Here is an 18,964-nt window from a genome sequence, read left to right on the forward strand (position 1 = left end):
GTTGCACATAGTTAGCCCAGTGCTAACCAATGACTCCAATTATCAGACCTTAGACATGTTGAAAGAATAAATAGTATTTTGTGTTAGGCTTGAAAATAAACATGCCTCCATTTGCACATATTGCTCATCACGACAACTGGTGATAAAGAAAGGAAGTATTCGATCTTGACACCCCTTGAATCAGGCTGCTCTATCACAAGACCCTGAAGCACTATATACACATAAAAAGAAAACTAACTGATTCGAGATCTTTTGAGTAAATATGGGCCTGATCCTGACTTCATCACACATTCCAAGAAAGTTTTCAAAAGACTTTATAAATTTCTCCAAGATGCATGGCATATGCCTGACCTTTTCCTAGCCCCTTTTCCTCCCCTTGCACAAATCACTTTGCTATGAGCTTTTCTATCTGCCAGAGGCAGCCACTGCTCAGAAAGGGATATTCCATGAGGGAGGAGACACTGGGACCTTGCGGTCCCTCCTCACCCTTGATCTCAGAGACGCTGGCCATCAAGTCCTGACCTGGCCTGAGCGGGCTTGCAGATGTGGTAAATGCTGCCCAGTGGCTTTGCTGGAAGAAGAGTTCAACCAACACTGAGACTTTTGGGGACTTCTCCCTCAGTAAGAGAACAGAGGAAGAAAAAAATATAAATATTGAAAGTAATTTTTAGAGAGGTTTAAAATTTGAGCTGCAATTTCTGGTCCAGAATTTGAGCTGCAGTCTCTGATCCAGACGTAGTTGGGCATGTTATTAAGACAAGGGAGGGTATAGTTGAAAAAAATGCTGCTAATAATCACAATAGTTATTTTCATTCAATATCCATAACAAAGAACAATATTCAAACCATTCATAATCAAATGCTGTCCCCGCCACATTCTCCTAGACCCTATCACCAGTTTGATATATATTTTCAGATAAGTCTGAGAAAAATATGTTTTGAAGGATCTGCTAAAAAGGGAACTGTTCTGCAACTTTGACTGTTGATATAGTCATAAAATATATATTTATACATGGTTTTATATATACAAAATGAACCTCACAGCCTACAGTATCTCACTGGAGCTCAGATGCAGTGCATGACATATTATATTTGTGGAAATGGGATCTATAACCTAATGTATTCTTGCATCAAAGAATAATGTCTCATAAATAAATCATTACAGCCTGTCACATCTATGGTTTCACACCATAGTGTATAAAATTATGTATTTTGAGATATGGAAGAAGGTGATTATCTAATGTTTCAACAAAAAAAATTTATCCTGTGCTAATGCATGTGCTGTCTTGGAGGTGTTATTGCCTTACCACTGTTCATTGTAGACTAATCCACAATATCAAATAAATGACAGTATTTCTGTTTTCAAAAACTGGTGCAATTTGTGTGCGGCTTTTCTCTTTCAGTAATTAAGAAATCAAATAAGCCTGAGTGAAACTATTTAAGAGGTTCTAGATATAATTAGAACACCTCATTCTCTCATAACTAATTCCTAATTAAAGTAATTTGTCTTTTTGCCCTCCTTTTCAAAGGTGAAGAGCAAGTGGTGATGAATGCTCAAAATCAGGAAAAGTGAAAATTGCAGTGTGTTGATTTGCGGTGATTGAGCACGTTCCAGTTTTTAACAGCCACCTTTGACTGAAATGGTAAATGAATCTCCAGCCTCTGTTTACATTGCATATGTGTTGTCTGGAGCTTGACAAACAGTAGAATTTGTCTTATAAAATAGCTACTGCAGTCCAGAAAGTCTGAATACATAAAAGGTGCGTTTTGTAAGAATAGCACATTTCAAGGAGGGAGGGGAAGAAAAGATGGAGCGCTCAGGAGAGATAAAAAGTCTGAAATTTGTTCCATAGGGTCAAAATTGTCCTTTTAAAATTTTATTTGCAGCTGTGCCCAGATGATGATGGATTTATCATATGAACCAGGGATTAGTAAACAATGTGTACCCTATAAAGAGCAAAACAAGTCCTTGCTCATCACTGTACTTAATTGCAGTGGTTATATCAAAGCCATATAAAATTTAATCATCAACCACAAGTAAGACTTTGCTTTACATGTGTGCTTGCTTCCCTGTTTTTCCACCTGTTTAAATGAAAGATTCTTGGAATATCACAATATGTAAATATTGTTTATGATGCAAAAATATGCCCTTTCATCTCCTCGCTGCTTTGATGTCGTGATATATAAAGCTTTTAGTGCCACCACCTACCTGACACACAAAGGTCTTATCTGATTCATAAACATGTGTGCCCAGTGCAAACAGGCTGTATCCAATAGACTATTTTTCTTTTCCTTGTAATGTTTTTTTAACAGACAGAAAGAGAAAGAAAGTGTAAATGACAGAATCACTCAGGTGAAAAAAATATTTTAAGCATCAGGCAAAGATAAGCCTATTAGGATAGAATAAAAAGATGTAGGTCAAAACTGATCCTAAGAGGTTAGTTATATATATAGGTATCTCGTAAAATGTGTTTTAAAAGCTGAAACTTTTTTTTAAGGGTTTTGATCCAAGTGGGAAATAAGCAGCAAGATCAGATGACCTCCTAAGAAATACAAATATCCCTAATTAGCAAGAGAAGAAAGAGAAATGCAGGAAGTAAGGTCAAAGCTGGAAACAGGACAGATGAAGCTAGGAAGAGAACGAGGTGTAGGCAATATTTAAAAACTGTGGTTCGTTGGTAAAAATTTTAAAGGAAGGGGTGCTGCTTATTATATAGCATACAGTTTAATATATGATATGTCCTATAAATAGCTATTTTACATCGGTCCATCTCTAATAAAACACTGGATTGGAGCCTCCATCTGACAGAGCTTGAATTCTGCGGAGGTGCCGTCTCCAGCTGAAAACATGACACACACTTTGGGAGAGGGGTGTCTGCTTGCCAACAAAGTTCCTCAGGGCTTTTTAGGGCAAATTCAGCTTCCAGATTCTCAGGGATCCCCGAGGCTGTCCTTGCTGTGCCCGTGGAACGATCAGGACTCATGGCTATGGCAGACTAGCACAGCTCAGGCTGGCCACAACTACCTGAAAGCAGAATTTGGCCTTTTAATGTCAGATGAACTGCCACCGCTGCAAGAACTTCAAGGTGTAAAGCTGCTTCTTTTCCTTTTTTTCTTTTCCCCATTTTGTGTTCAAGTTTCCAAGAGCACCCTGGGAAATCCTTTCGTGTTCTTTATTTCCATCTAAGCCCTGGGTTGCTTTGAACAGCAGAGGTAATTGTATGGGTGAACTTCAGAGATTTGAAGGGATCAAACTTGAAAGCCTTTGACTGAAAGTGCAAGCTCCAACTGGAATCCTGTCAGGTGCTGCTAGACGGGATGTGGCGGGATGCTGCAGCAGAAGGAATCCCTGCAGCGGGGACAACCTGAATGTACAGCTCCCTAGCACAGCCTCAGAGGCCAGCAAGAGCATAACTCTGCGTTTGCAGCCTCACAATAGCACTATAAATCGGTCCGATCTGCAAATTGATGCATCTGATTATGTGACTTGACTAAGGGCATCTATGGGAGTCTGTGGCAGAGGATGAAGAGCCCCTCCCTAAGTCTCTTTTTCCACATGATCTGATAGGCTTTCTCTGAGCATCAGAGCAGAGCAGCCAAAGGGATATGAGCTGCAGGTCCACCTCTTTTTTGAGAGCTATATGTTCCTTTGGGTAGAAAATCCTAGGGGATTCAATAAAAAAAAAAAAGAAACAAGAAGGAACCGGTATATATTTAATAGAAGTCTGTAGACAATTTCAGAAACCAATAGAATTTAAGGAAGTAGAACTTAAGAAAGGTTGTTACAATGCACAAATTTTGTAACAGGCTATACATTTTTCAAATTTTACGTGACAGCCAAAACACTCCAGATGTGTTACCTTCCTCTGCCAGGTTTCCTAGAGCTTCCCTTTGAGCACAGGTGAAGCTCCTTATGTTTGCAGGCAGGGCTGGGTATGTTCTGTTTCCATTTTCCACACCCTTCTCATGCTGTATCTCACTATCATCACCGCTGCAATCCAGGAATACAGGAAACATGAGGAAACGTTAGAGCTGGCTGGATTTTTCAGATTTTGAATGCATTTTTGTCACTGTTCCTTTGGAAAAGAAGCAGGAAAAAACTTAACGAGATAATTGTTTTCCCCACTGGATTTCAAACAACTGCAGCTCTAAAAAGAAATTAAAATTATATTTATTGTGTCTTCAATTAAAATATTTGTCTTGGCCAAGAAAATCTATCTCAGTAATCGCATACTGTGTCAACACCATCTGTCTTCTTGTGACAATAGATATCAAAATGGATAGTTGGTTTATTTCTGATAGTAAAAAGTCTGAGAGAAGTCTTTTTTGTTGTATTTTATTCTGTCTTGTCCTATCATAAGGCCACTTGTTTACAGAATTATGTTTCATTTCAACATTATCGGTTAATGTTCCCTCTCTTCACACTGGAGACTGTTTCAGCTTCTGAATTATGGTCTACTGATGCCTGGTAGCCTCTCTGCTGAGAGCACAACATGATAGAGATGCTGGTGATCTTTTTCGGTCTGTGTTTTTTTGCTTCTTAACTGGTGGGTGAAAATCACTTCCCTGCTCAATTTGTTGAACCTCACCATGCTTCTTGGTGCTCTCAGTCTGTCAGTTTATGCCTAAGAAGCAGAGGGGTGAATGCAAACACCCCTAACTGATTCAGACCAAATTCATGTCAGTTCTTCCACTTCCAGCCCTCTTGCATGGGCAGATCCTTTGGTCCTTTCTCCCTTAATATTCAACAAGTAGTATATGGCTTTGGGGGAACCAGCTGAGGACCAGCGTTTCTCACTAACACTTGCTGCCATTCATCTTTCTTCCAGCTTATCCGTTTCTGCCACTGTGTGTGATGAGATGCGTAAAACCTTGGTCAGCACAGTTGGGTGCTTTGTACTATGGTAGGAAACATCAAAGCAAACTCTCCTCTAACCATCTTGAGTGCTGGTGAGATAGGTGGAGCTGCAGCCTTGGAAACAAAAAGGTCAAGGACTGCCATCCCCCAGCTTTCTCCATGTCAGGCCCTTGGTGGAAGAACAGCTGGGGACAGCTGAGTCTATGTGAGTCTGGTAGGAAAAGGGAAACTAGTCAAAGTACATTTTTATGCTCTGTGACGGTACTTAATTTCCAGCTCTCAGACCAAGTGCAATCGTCCATCTCATGGCTCGTTTTTAAGGAGCTAGGCTAGCTGGATTGCTGTGATAATGACAGTAGCATCCTCTTACTTGCTATTTACCTCGGGATCTATTCGCTCCCCTTTGTCTGCATCTGGGTCTTGTGTAGGGACAGTGCCCCATCTTGGTTTGTGGTGTGAGTTATGGATGGTTCCTACCTGAGCATCTCTGGTGCCAGAAAGGCAAGCTCTGCAGTCTGAGAAATACTTTTCTAGCCAGGACACAATGAGACCTATTCAGACTACTCACTTTCCTGATATAATTAACCATATAATTATGGAATTAAGACTCTTTGCAAAGCATATATTATTATTAATGATAATTTGTACTACAGCAGCGCCTAGAGGAAGGGATACCTTGTATAAGGTACATAGAAAAAATATACTTACCTGAAGTTCAGTTTCAGATTCAGCTACAATTTGGCTCAGCCAGACAGGCAAAGACTGGGAGAAAGGAACAGAAAGCACTAGAACAATGGTGTGAAGTCAGGCTTTGAAAAGAGAAGGGAGTTGCTCAGGATCACAGAAACTGATCTACAGTAGAACCAGGAGTTGTACATATATCTCCTGAATTGTACTGTGATGTACTAATTACAGTATTGCCTGTCCTCCCCTGCTGTCATTGTGCTGTGTAAAATAATGCTCAGTCGCTGACCACACAGACAGCACACTGACCCATCGTGTTCTGGGGAAATTCTGCCACGCAGAAAAGAAATGTTCAGATGTCTAAAGAACAGTAAAAACAAAGCCTTTATGCCCTTTTATCCTGCCAAGACTAAACCGGTAACTTATTTTCTACATTTTTGGAATTTTAGCGACATTAGCTAATGTCACTGCTAATGTCAACGTACTAAGATACCTCGGTGCCAACTGCACAGCCAGGACTGGTATTGCAAAGAAACTAATGATGTGCTGCAGTCTCAAAGGGATCAATGCTGTCAGGCACTTGTGAAGGACAAGGAATAATTTGTACTTTGCATTTGAGCCTTTCATTCGCTTGCAAAAGGCTGCCTAACTGGAATGAGACGCACACCATGAGCTCAACACTTCTTTCAAATTCCAAACATACTTCACTAACTCCACTTATTATGAAAATCATGATTTTTATCACTCAAGAGCACTAACAAATCAACAGAGAAGAATGTAAGAAAGTTCTGCTGCTGAGATCCTGGCCCCGTTGTTCATAGGAAGTTAAAACGAAACTGTTCTAAGCAGAGCAGAGATGCTTAACAGTCCTTGTATGCTCATAAAGAAAATATATTTTGTTTGTCATTTAGATCAAAAAAGCAGGTCGATTGTGATTGATTTTTGAGATATAACATTAATCTCTGCCTTTGCACCTAAACGTTGTGACCACTGGGTGCTACATTACTAATGGGAAATGGCAGGAATTTTACAGTATTAAGTCTTTATCTTGGCCGACTTTGGTATATCCATCTGTAATAAAACACACTGCTCTGCAGCTGGCAACTAAATTATGGGCACACAAACAACATGGGGAAGAGAAATTGAAGCGTTCTCCACAAGATATGAAGAAAGGACACCTGACCTGCAAACAAAATACTGAAATGGTTAGTCCATGGTCTTCATTAAATTGCTTATTGTGGTGGTTGAGAGTGGCATGGCGTTTAGCACAGCACCAAATCTCAAGCAAAGAAGTACTGTTCAGATTAGCTGCTCTCCAGGGCTGCGGACCCAGTTCCTGGGGACTGAATGGAGAAAAGGAGCATGGCTTTTGTGCTATATGTGCACAGCCAACAGTGTGAATATAGTTCTTGCGTCTTTGCTAAATGCAGGTGAACCAAAGTCTAGTGGCTGCGAATAGCTGGTTTTGCAATCTGCTCCTTGACATCTTAGGCTGAAATGCCACAAGGGTTTGTAATTCCATTTTAGATGATCTAAAATCTGACCACAAGTTTGGTTGTTTTTTTTTTCCCCCTGCATATTTTTCTTTTATACACTGCAGTAGCCCCTGAAGCTTCAGAAATGGCTGGACTAATTTTCAAACTCTTTCTCCCAAACCATGGTCCAGACCATAATCTGTCCACCCTGCAGATGTGCAGAGAGAAGCAAGAAGGGAGTTGCCAGGCGTAGCAGAACTCATTGTTCCCTGCTGTGAAAGAGTGGCTCTCTCCACACTCTTTCATGGCCCTGTGCTCTGCCCAGCTGAGTTGGGTAGGTGTTGTGCAGCTGGTGAACAAATAGTTGAAAACTTCCCTCTTGGTCTTCTTAAAATGCAGTGATTTTTCTTTCTTTAGTTATTTGTGTTCTGGACGGATGAACGATGGTGTCCATGGAAAACACTGCATGAGATCAAGGTAAGAAAAGAAAATCTGACAAAATGGGAAAACAGCCAAGCTTTAGAAAGAACAATTTCTGTGAAACAATTGAATGGAGAGGGGACAAACATAAAAATAATTTTGACTCTTGCACCATACCTCCAGTTTCCTTTCTGGAAAAAGGGCAACTGATAGAGACATTACCTTCAAATCCTGAACAGAGTCACCATTCACTCACACTCCTCACCATGAAGGAATCTGTAGGAAGAAATATAATAACTTAGCATCTAACTAAAGGGAACGAACAAAACCAATTCTATATTCTGTGTTTTCCTTTCACCTGACAAGTTTATCTGGTTTATTCAATATTCATGCTTTTCAGGTATGATGCTTTGCAGTGGCTCTGATTTTTATGTTCAGTTCATACGGGCCCGGTATCCCCCAATCCCAGCAGCACTCAGGTTTTCTTTAGTACACCTGATATGTTGGCACATTCGCACCCATACTTGGATTCTATTTTAAATTCCATTCAATTTGCCATTGAAATAATGTCATCGGATTGTACCTTTGCAGGCGATGGGGTCACCAAAAAACCAATAATTTTTTTGTTAGATTAATGATCTAATGTTGCTCTGCCACGGGAAGGTTTGAGGGCTTTCAGAGACATGAATCGACTTAGTCTTTTGAAAACTACAATATTATTTTTACTGCTCACCTTACTGGGATAGCAGTGGGAGGTGTGTTTGCAGAAGACATATCTGTACACCTAACTTCCATTCTCATTTTTCATCACCACAGACAAGTTTACAATAACTGTGCTTGCGGTATCACCAGTGAAAGAAATCATCAGTTGTTGTGCTCAGCACTAGTGGCTGCTCAGTCCTAGTTAATGTCAGCGCAGAGGAGTGTATATTTTTGCACAGATAGAAGTGTATAATTTTAAAGAGGGTCATTTAACTTGGCCTATAAAGAGGATATAACTTCTAACGCTCTTTGTCGACTTGCTCTGCCCAAGAGTGGCAGAGCAAAAATGGGTGTTAGTTTCATTGCTAGGGCAGTGTTGGCTCTTTGAAAAGTTTTGCCCTGTGCGATCACTTTGGTTGCTTTTAATGGTTTTTATTTGTTTTGTGAGGCATTTGGAAAGCCTTGGCAGGTAGGCTGCAAGGCTGCAGAGCATAAAAATACATGTTCTTGTCTTAAAACTATTTGGAATAGGAGAGATTAGTTGGTGACTGAGTATTCTTAGGGAATGAATTTACCTCTTTGAAACTCTTATGTGCTACTGCATTTAACCTGCAACTCTGCCAACTTTGCATCAACGCAGGAACTGCCCAGGGTGCGTTATCTCAGCGGTGATGGGGACGCGCCGGATAACGGCGCAGGTGCCCGCGCTGCTTGCGGCAGCCACTCCCCCGGAGCTGCAGCGCTCCAGCCAGAAACGCTGCTTTTACCGAGATCAATAAATCATGTCAGCCTCTTAAATGCAGTTTTTCAAAAGGGTGAAGTCATGATTTGTGTTCTGGATATTTATCCTGCTCTTCCTGATGCTTTCCCAAAACCTCTCCTTGAAGGGGAGTAGAAGGTGGCAAATGATTTTTGCCATAATTAGAACTAATTGGCTGCTACAGCCCTTTTGGACTTCTGTTAGGTCTAATCCTGCACTGCTCAGAATTAGTGGGACTGAGTCTGACCTCGGTGACACCAATATAAATCAGAATAACCGTGCTGGTTTTGAGAGCTGACTCTGACCTGTGCGATGGGTGTGCCACAGACCGAGCTGGAAACAGAGTTCAGCCATAGCGAGCTGGTGCTGGAAGGAGTTAAATACCCACAGCTCGTCATGACTGCAACAGAGTGTGAGCTCTCAGCAACTTCGAGGGTCAGGCCCTGCGGGCAGGCTGGTGATTTCCTATCCCGAACCCTGGGGTTAGAGAAGCAAAGCAAAGTGACAGAGATGGGAAGAGGATGCTGATACCCAGGCTGTTTCCTTGGCCCCTGTGGATGGACCAACGTCCTGGAGGTGATGGGGGCTCCTGAGCCCACTCCTCAAGCCAACGGTACCCAGCGCTTCTTGACAAGCGGGACGGTGGCCTCTTTGTGCCCCCCTGCGACTGAACGGCCAACGCGAGCTTTGGACGCACCCTCTGCGCTCTGCAAAGCGGCAGCGTGGCCTCTGCCGTCCCCCGGGCTGGGCTGAAAGCTCTGACGTTTGCAGAGAAACATGCTGCATCAGGCACAACTGGGCTGGCCCCACATAAAGTCAATACTTGTATGAAAACAAATAAAATCTTAGAGTACGAGGCAGAGGCTAAAGAATGCCTTCACCTCTTTCCTTCAAGCAACTATTTTGTTAACTTGAAAGACTGCACGGGTGATCTTGCTCCATTCTTTTTCTACAGGTCAAATACTTGTCATAGGAGACACCCTAGTTAATATTAAACTAAAAATTAATAGATTAGATAACTATTACATGCTTTTAGTGCCAATTAATTTAATAGCTGGTTTTTGGTTTTTTTTTTAACAAGGTAGGTGAATATAGAAGCACAGTTTACTGTGCCTGTGTGAGCTCTCAGATAGGTCTTTTGTGTTACAATTACCAGCAATTGATTGGGCTGACACATGTAATCCCCTTTGGATCGCCCAGCGATATGATGTCAGTAAGAAGTCCTTCAAACAGGGCTATTAAAAAGCACATTAAACATGTCCTTATTGTAAGCTTTATGCTAGCTTATGCTAGAATAACACTGATACAGTGGTATTTGTTTGAAAATGAAAGGATTATATGGTCTTTGTAAAATGAGGAATTTAGTATTGGGGAGGGGCAGTGGGATGGTGATTTATTTTTTGTTTATGTTCCTCTGAATCCTTTGATATGTCAACTTCTGTCACTAACCATTAGGCCACTTGTAATTTCTTGTATCAACGAAGATGAAACACATACTGCCGCAAATAATTTATGTCAAACATTGAAGGGCATAGATGGCAGTGCTTATTGTGAGATTATAATTAGAATTGAATTGGGGTCTTCCGAAATCCATACGTAATTTATTGTTAAAGAGCAGGCATGAATCATTCTAGCCTTTAATTGTCATGTGGATGCACTTTGCTTTCAGCTTGTGCTGGAAACAAATTGCAAAAAAGGAGTGATACGTCAGAAGAGAGGTTTCACCATGACCGTTGGTACTTATTAATATTGCTTCAAGAGTGCCATGCCTTCTCTTGGGTCACATTCTGGTGTGGAAGTGAAAGGGATGCTTTAAAACTTGTGTTGCTTTTCCTGAAGAAGAAAAACACAAAGAGTAGTAGCTTTTATATATGTATATGTACACACATCTTACAAGTATAGGATGGGAGTCGACAATATTTGTAGTATTTACAAAACCGCACAATAAAGGACAGCAGAGGATTTTACAGCATGACTTAACAGTGTCAACCCTGAAATGAAATGAAGCCATTCTGGAAATTTGTTTGTAACGCACCAACATCCTCATCGTTCCTGTTTGCTCTGCTCTCTTTTACTGTATAATGCCAAGGTAACACTCCGAAATGGTTAATCAACTGCTGGGCATGTGTTACATGGCCATGCTTTGTTAGCTCATGCTGCTTCTCACAAAGAGAGAAATTTCATTGTTAGCCTGAATCTAGTTGTAGAATATGTTCTTCAGAAAATCAAAGCTACCAGAAAATTGATATAAATTATTTGCAGGGTCTGGTTTTCCTTCTGCTTTAATATCATGTAATCAAAGGACAGATATTACTCAAAATTACTCATCTTGAGTACTTCAGTGTAGTCATCACAGCACTCCTCTGTGACTACTTCACAGTTTCTCATAATGCAAGAATTAGGGGGTATGCAGTGAAACTATGAAGCAGCAAGCTTAAGACATACAAAAATAAGGTGGATTTTTTTTTTTTGTAGGAAGCATGATTAAATTTTGGTACATCTTGACACTGAAATTTGTGGAAGCCGAAAGTAAAAATTATAAGAGAATTTAATAAATTCATGAAGAATAGATTCTCTGCTGACTGTTAAGCATGACAGCCTTGATACAATCACCATTTCAAGGAGGCCATAACCCAGAATGACTAGGAGGACAAATTATGCTGGGGAAGAACTCTGTATTTGATCTATCTGTTCAATCTTTCCCCTTGGCCATCATCAGACACAGGATACCGGGCTAGACTGGTTTGATACTGTATGGCTACTCTTACGTGCCACCTGATAGAACAGAAAACTTATAAAGATTTGTTATGAATAATGAAGTGTGTCTTTCTGTGCTTACTAGTAATAATAAAATACCACATCGTCATATAATGCTTGGTATGTTACATAACACTATGTATTACCTAAATGCTATGCTTTAAGTGCACTGTGTTCTTATGCTCCTCTGCTCTGAGCACACTCTTGACATGAATATAGTAAATGGAGACTGTCTGGAGATAGGTAGATTGGCTTTGGAAGTGAAATCTGGTGTGGATTTGAGAAAAATGCTCTGATTGCTGCAAGGTACTCATCATTGTTGGAGCTGACAGAGTGGTTTTGTTATATGCCATCTAGATTCCCTTCAAAGATGAACCTGGAAGCTCCAACGTGTGCCTCCAACATGCACCAACCCCCAATGAGGACATAAAGGTCCAAACCAATGACTGATCTTTCAGATGGCTTCAAACCACCTGTGTGGTGGAGTTCAGATCAGAGGATCAGGCTACACCTTCTTCAAGGCAAAATTGCAAGACCACACGTATGGCATAGACAGAGGGACCCAGCCCTAACTGCTGTCATATACTGATTCATTCCTAAGAGTTCATATTAAATTATTTGCTAAATCACACATGGCTGGACAAGCTCATCAGTTGCCTAAATCAAAAAATTGGACTGCAAGAACATTGCACTGCTACTACCTAAAGATGCAAACAATTGAAAGCAGCAGCCACCTAAAGTTCTGCTTCTGGGTATATCAGAAGTGTCCTGGTCCTAACAATGACATCCAGCAACACACCTGATTTATTCATGAGCACAAGTCCACCCTCACAGCAAAGCTCACCCCTGGAAAACATCCTCTGAACATGCCCACTTCATGGAGATTCATGCAAGGCACACCACACCTAGAGGAAGAAGGAGCACTAACCTTCTTACTCTAAATCTTGAGGGCTGAGAGACTCACTTATACTGTGAAAAAATATGAGGTGCAAATTACTCTTTTAAGGCATAAGTCCCTGCAGAGTCATAAAGCTGAAGAGTTGAAAGAGGAACCAGAAACAGCGGCCGAGAGCAGACTCTGGAGGTCTCTCATCCAGCCTCCCACGAGAAGTGGGACTGCTGCCAGCTGGGGATGAGTTCAGCCATGGCTTTAATAGAGTCCTAAAAACCTCTGAGGACAGAGTTTCCACAACCTCTCCGGGCACCTGTTCCCATGCTGCACCCCCCCTTCAAGTGCACTTTTTTCCTAATGTCCGACCTGAACACGCCAAGCTGCAGTCTCTGGCCATTGCTCCTTGTCTAGCACCATTGAGAGGAGTTTGGCTCTGTCATTTTTTTAACTCTCTGTGAAGTAGATGTCGACTGCTATTATATTGCCCCTTATCCTCTTTGCCAGACTAAACAAACCCAGCTCCTTTAGCCTCTCCCTCTGAGTCATGTGCTATTGGCCCTTGACCATGTTGTAAGCCTTCTGCTCGGCTTTCTCCAGGCTTCCCACCTCTTTTCTGAACTGTCCCTACGCTCATGCTTCTATACCAATGCGCACACAGTGCTGTCCGGAGAACGGTCGTGGAGTATTGCATGCTTTTTGCACAGGTCTGGGCTATGCAAGAGCAATTCTTAGCTGTTAATTGGGAACCCTGTGTTTACTAGAGATTAAAAGAGCAAAAATTAGGGCTTGGAGAAGTATTTGTGTAAATCCAAAAGGAAACTGCACAGGATGCAATATTTAAGACTGGTGACAGTGGTGAAAATAAAGCTGACTTTTCCTGCCCTTGGTAAAATGTGTTGCTATGGTGCATAATGCTAAGGAGTCACCTTTACTATCACAGGCTTTATGTCCATAATACTTTATGATTTTACTCTTTAAAACACTTACCTTTTGGCAGTGTACCTAACCTACACAAGTAGCTGTTATTCCAAGAGCTGACACATTTGCTGACTGAGCCAACAGTTGCATGACACTGATGAACTACAAAAAGGCAAAATAAGCCCCTGTGGTCGCTGCTCTGTCTCAGTCTTGGCAACTCGGTGCGTTGGGATCCTTCACTGGCACTTGTAGGTGGTATGACGAAGCTGTCCTCACTGATGTATTAGGGTTTTCTCTTGAACATGTGCTATTTGTAGCAGAACCTGATGTGTTTTTTTCTGTGATTAACTAGCAGATCAGAGTAGGCATTCACGGTCCTGTAGCTATTTGTAGCGGAAATAGTCTACGAGAAGTTACTCTGGGTCAATAAGTATCTTCACCGTTCTTACGTCTGCTTCACAGACACAATAACTTACCCTGTTCTACTATAATAAAGTCCCTGTTGGAAAACAATTCCCTCTACATAAATAGGATGAATGAAGTGCTGAAGATCTTCCCCAGACCACCCCTCTACTGTCCTGCGTGTCAACAGCCTACCTAAACTGTCTGTAGCAAAAGGTGTAACTTACCCTTCTGAGAGCAGAAGGAGATCCCTGTGCCCATACTGCAATAGCAGCCCATGTCACCGGAGTGCGTATCTGTAACTAAGAGTAAGACTTCTCAGGAGAACGAGATGATGGCTCAAATGCCTCCAGAGGGTTAGTCGCCATCACTCTTCTTTCAAAAAGGTGAGGGCCTGATAACGAAGGTGAGAAAGGGACATCTTTTACAAACAGAAAGTCAGACCTGTCACCAGCAGACGCCCAAACTGCCATTAGCAGAGACAGAAACAAAATTTCGTCCCGTGGCAAAGCCCCACGGCACCAAAAGCTGCGTTGTCCTGTGCGAGTCATCGGGAATTAACCCTCCGCGCCCGCCCAGGGCCGGGCAGAGGGCTGCAGCCGCGCACCGGTGGTGGGAACGTGGGCTGCTCCGCTCCTCCCGGGCTCGGGCGCGTGGGAAGGGGTGAAGCATTGCTCCTTCCAGCCCTCCGCCCCGAAGAAGGGTGCTCTGAGGGAGGCAATTAATCTCCGTGATTTAATGAAGGCTGGGGGAAAACAACAACAACAAAAAAGGAGAAACCCTTAATAAAGAGAACCGGAAATTACTTCTAGGCAGTGCGGGAGCGATTCAGGTGCCAAAACATAAGCACGTAGCGTCATTTCCGATGCCTGAGGCCACCCGAGACATCCACACGGGACTGGCAGGTAAGAGACACTATCTGTGAAAGACCCGCTCCCTTCTGGAGCAGCAGCTGGGGGCCAGACGCGATACCCTAAGGCAACAAAAATGGCACTAGACACGTATGTTTAGGCAGCTGAATCCCACCCTGTGCTTCCAGACTTGTGATGAATAAACCTCTTTTTAATTGTCTCGGACTCAAATCCCGGGTTCTTGAGGTGCTTTCCCTAGGGCTCAGCGGTGTGCGGTAGCAGCAGATTTCATTGGTTTAACTTGGATAGAGTTGTTACAGTCCTTTGTTATGTATTTTTAAAATTGGTTTTAGGCTATAAAATCATGAAGCAGTTTCTGCTTTCATAGGCTGCACGCATAATCCAGGTGAGACCAAAGGTTTTTCCTCACCACAAGATGTTGATGTGATTACTCCAAATCCTGTCTCCTTTGAATACCTATTCTGTCACAGCTCCCCATTAGGGGCCTGCTGTCAAATAGCCAGATTTGATCTGAATGATATTGGAGAACATATCCCTGCTGCAGTTATTCTCTCAGATAGTTAAACAGAAGCTAAAAGCTTGCAGGAATATTCTCATTTTTTGTTGAACTGCACAGCTCTTTATATCCCTATTCAATTTGCTGGGATGTTTGGGGAGGAAGAAATTTGGCTACTGTGTACACCAGGCGGGGGAAAGAAAAGGGAGGAACTGAATTACTAGTATGCGTTAGCCTGATGCTGTGAGGAGGGAAACATTGCTCCCATTTGGATTTTGTGGTACATTTTATGGACAGGTTATAAAGAATCCACTAGAAAATGAAAGTTTTCCAGGAAGGGCATGTTGTCACCCCGTACCTCTGAAGGTGGAGGTTCTGGCTCTCTTCCAATGTGATTGCATACTGCTGACAGCTCCTGAAAATAATACAGGTTCTGGGAGTGAGACAGGCACTAAAATATTTACCTGTTTTCCTAGCCTGATACATGAATATATATATAGACAGATAGAAAGTGATACTATTAATTTTTTTAACTCTTGCTGGGGCACCTTCTATAATGATAACTTAAAGAAAAGCTGAATGGGGGTAATTCATGACATGGTGTTGGCTGTTGTACCATGCTTGGTGTACCATGCATACCAACCTTCTCAGCATTGAGAAGGACTATCAGGAAGATGAGCTGGGACTGGAGAAGCAAGAAGGGAACAGGGATGGAAGAAGAATTAGAGAAAAAACATTGAGGTTCAAAGGACAGGTCTCAGCTGCCTACTAATGATAGACGTGGAGAGATGAATATGTTTGCCATATGCTGTGCTGCATTGCAGGAAAAAAATAATGAACACACATGTGTTTTGGAATCTAATTTTTGGTGAGCATGTACAACAGTCAAAGGGTATGAGGGAGCTGAAATATGTACAATGCCCTCACTGTCCACTTTTCCCTTTTCCCTGCACCTCAATTTACCTTTCTGATGAGCACAGTCTGAACTGTGGGTTGTGCATGGGGTTAAATCTCAAGATTGTGGCAAGTGAAATACCTATCATAGCTGTTAATACCTGCTGTCTAGAGGCTTTAGAAAGAGCAGCAGACAGCCACTAGTGAGCAAGCACCTAATACGTCCTCAAAAATATGTGCAAGCAGTTTTAGGAATGCTTTGGGTTAACTTATTAAACCTATGAAAATAGAAGGCAGTAAATGTATTGATGCCCTTTCAAAATGTTTATAAGTTGCTGTATTCTTTCATATATATTCCCCTCTGATTTTATTGCAGAGGTTGTTCGCACGTCTTGCTAGGTTTCTCCAGAGCCTAAGGAAAATGAAATCCAGATGCCGCGAAGCTTCCTCAAGGAAGCCATGGTTCAGGAGCCCTTGTAGACAGCTGCAGTTGCAGTTGCTGAGCCCACAACTAATGACCCCCTTGGTTTGAGTGAAACAGGGAATGTGAAGTTTAACATGGTGTTGGCACTCAGACACAGTCTTCACAGCAGACATACGTCTAACTGCTTTGTTACTTAGGCACTGAATTGAAGGACTGCCTCCAACTCCTATTTATAACCATTCTTCTGAGCGCTTTGATGGGCTCAGCTCTCAAGGCAGGCAATGTATGGTGACTGCAAGATTGCTTGTCCTCATTGAGCTATGACAGTAAAACACCAGAAAGAATTACAGCACATGTTCCCTTCACACCATACTTCTTTCTCTAGCGATCTGTAGGTCTAATGAAGAACAAGCTGTGATTTCATGACTGCTTTAAACAAACCTCTGTGCTGTTTCAGCTGTTGCTGAAAGCTGCTGGTTTGTCTTTTCCTTCCTCCAAAGACGAGTTCCTGCTGCCTCCATTGTGCCCGTACTCATGCAAACCCCAGTGAGGGTTGAACATTACCCTGCTCCCCCAGTTGATTTTAGGGAACTCATCTGTCTCATCACTTGGCTGCATGGGCCCTGGTCCTGGCACTATGGGAGCACTCAGCGGGAGGGAGGTGACGGAGGAAGGAACGAAGCCTCTTGTGACAACAGCCTCCAATTATATCTGCTTGAAACAACCTCAACCCTCCAGCCTCAGCTGCTTTGCACCACGTGCGTCATGCACCCTAACGAAAATCTGCATTTCTCCTCTGATTCTTCTTTCTTTGGACTCTAAATTTTTTTTTATAACAATAAAACACTGCAATAAAAGCCTAAGGGCTACACATTTAAACACAAACGTGCTCTGACTTTGTGCACGTGCTTTTTGATGTTCCACTTCTCAGTCTGCTTTTACACACAGCGTTAAGGAGCTGCAGGGAAATCCTCTTGGTTGCATGACTTGGGTAAGTTATTCTGTTGCCCTCTGTGAACTTGGCATCTGATCCTGCATGACTCTGATCCCACGCGCTCTCTGCCTCTGTGTCTGGTACTGCACAGCCAATATTTTGCACTCAAAATAAGGAGGGTGGAAATAATCAGGCCACTCAATTCTGTGGCATGTTCAACCTCACCTCTTCATTTCATCCTTCGTGATGCCATTCCAGTCCTCGCTGGTGGCTACAGGACATGAGTGGTCTGGATGAAATCACCTGTTCAGGACTGGCGCTGGAAACCGGGAGGCTAAACTGAGAAAAGTGCCTCTAAGCTCTCACTATTATCCACTATCTGTAACGCTATTTTGGGGTTGCTGGAAACCTGGTCTACCCAGCAGAGCAGCTATGATACTTTTATGGCTTCTCACTTACTTGAACTTTTCTTTTACCAGACCTATTAGTAGACTGGAGTTTCAGTGGTTTTAATTGCTTGACCTTTTGGCACATTATCTGCAGAGCTGATCTTTACGAACACACAGGAAGGGAATGCCAGCTCTATGAATATTCTGAAATTACTCTGCTCTATTCTCTCTTCATTAAGATTTTACCTGCTCCTGATTAAACCCCGTATAACCAAAAGAACATTAAGGTCATTATAACTGGGCTTTCTGAACAAGTTCTTTTTTTGTTTTTTGTTTTTTTTTTTTGTTTCTTTAGTGATTTTCTATTTATTCCCAATGCAAATGAGCACCAGTACAGTAGTAGAGACTGCTAAATTTCACCCTTACCTCTAAAATCTGCCAGCAGCAGTGCCCTATGTACACTGCCTATCTAAGGTGATATTCTTCCTGAAAACTGTCTTATTGACAGCGGGTCTATTAATAGTCCCATAAGCACAGGGAGGGCTGGTTCAGAGCACGTGTAACTTTGAGATGAGCCGTTGAGGAGAGTGGTGCAAGCTGGCTTTTCTTCCTAAGATGATGAGTGCCTTAACAGCAGCCAGGAGTGCCATTGTCACACCATCCATCAACTGCCTTCCGTCCCTCTTAGCTGAACCCATGAATTAAGCAACTGTGGTTAAAAAGCAATAAAATTAAAAGTTGTAATGGGGAGTCATTGACAAAAGGGTTACAATGCGCTGGCCATATATCTTTTAACTAGCTAAATATAACCATAGGTTTCCATAAGTTCAAAGAGTGGTGGCCTGGAGATGAATACAACTGTTCCAACTGAGTTCTGGGCTAGGAGCCAGAAGATTGTTAAAACACCTTAGAACATGCTTATTCCCTCTTAGAACATTTTTTGGTACTTGCTCTATTAGTATGGATTTTATTTCCCCACCAAACGAGTTCTCTGCCTTTGAACCATAAACAATAATGGCACATCTGTCTCTAGGCTGCTGTACTTTGAAAACCAATGCTCAGGACACAGAGGGGTAGATTTTCAAAGC

The sequence above is a fragment of the Haliaeetus albicilla genome, chromosome 2, assembly GCF_947461875.1.
Source record: "Haliaeetus albicilla chromosome 2, bHalAlb1.1, whole genome shotgun sequence".
Lineage (NCBI taxonomy): Eukaryota > Metazoa > Chordata > Aves > Accipitriformes > Accipitridae > Haliaeetus > Haliaeetus albicilla.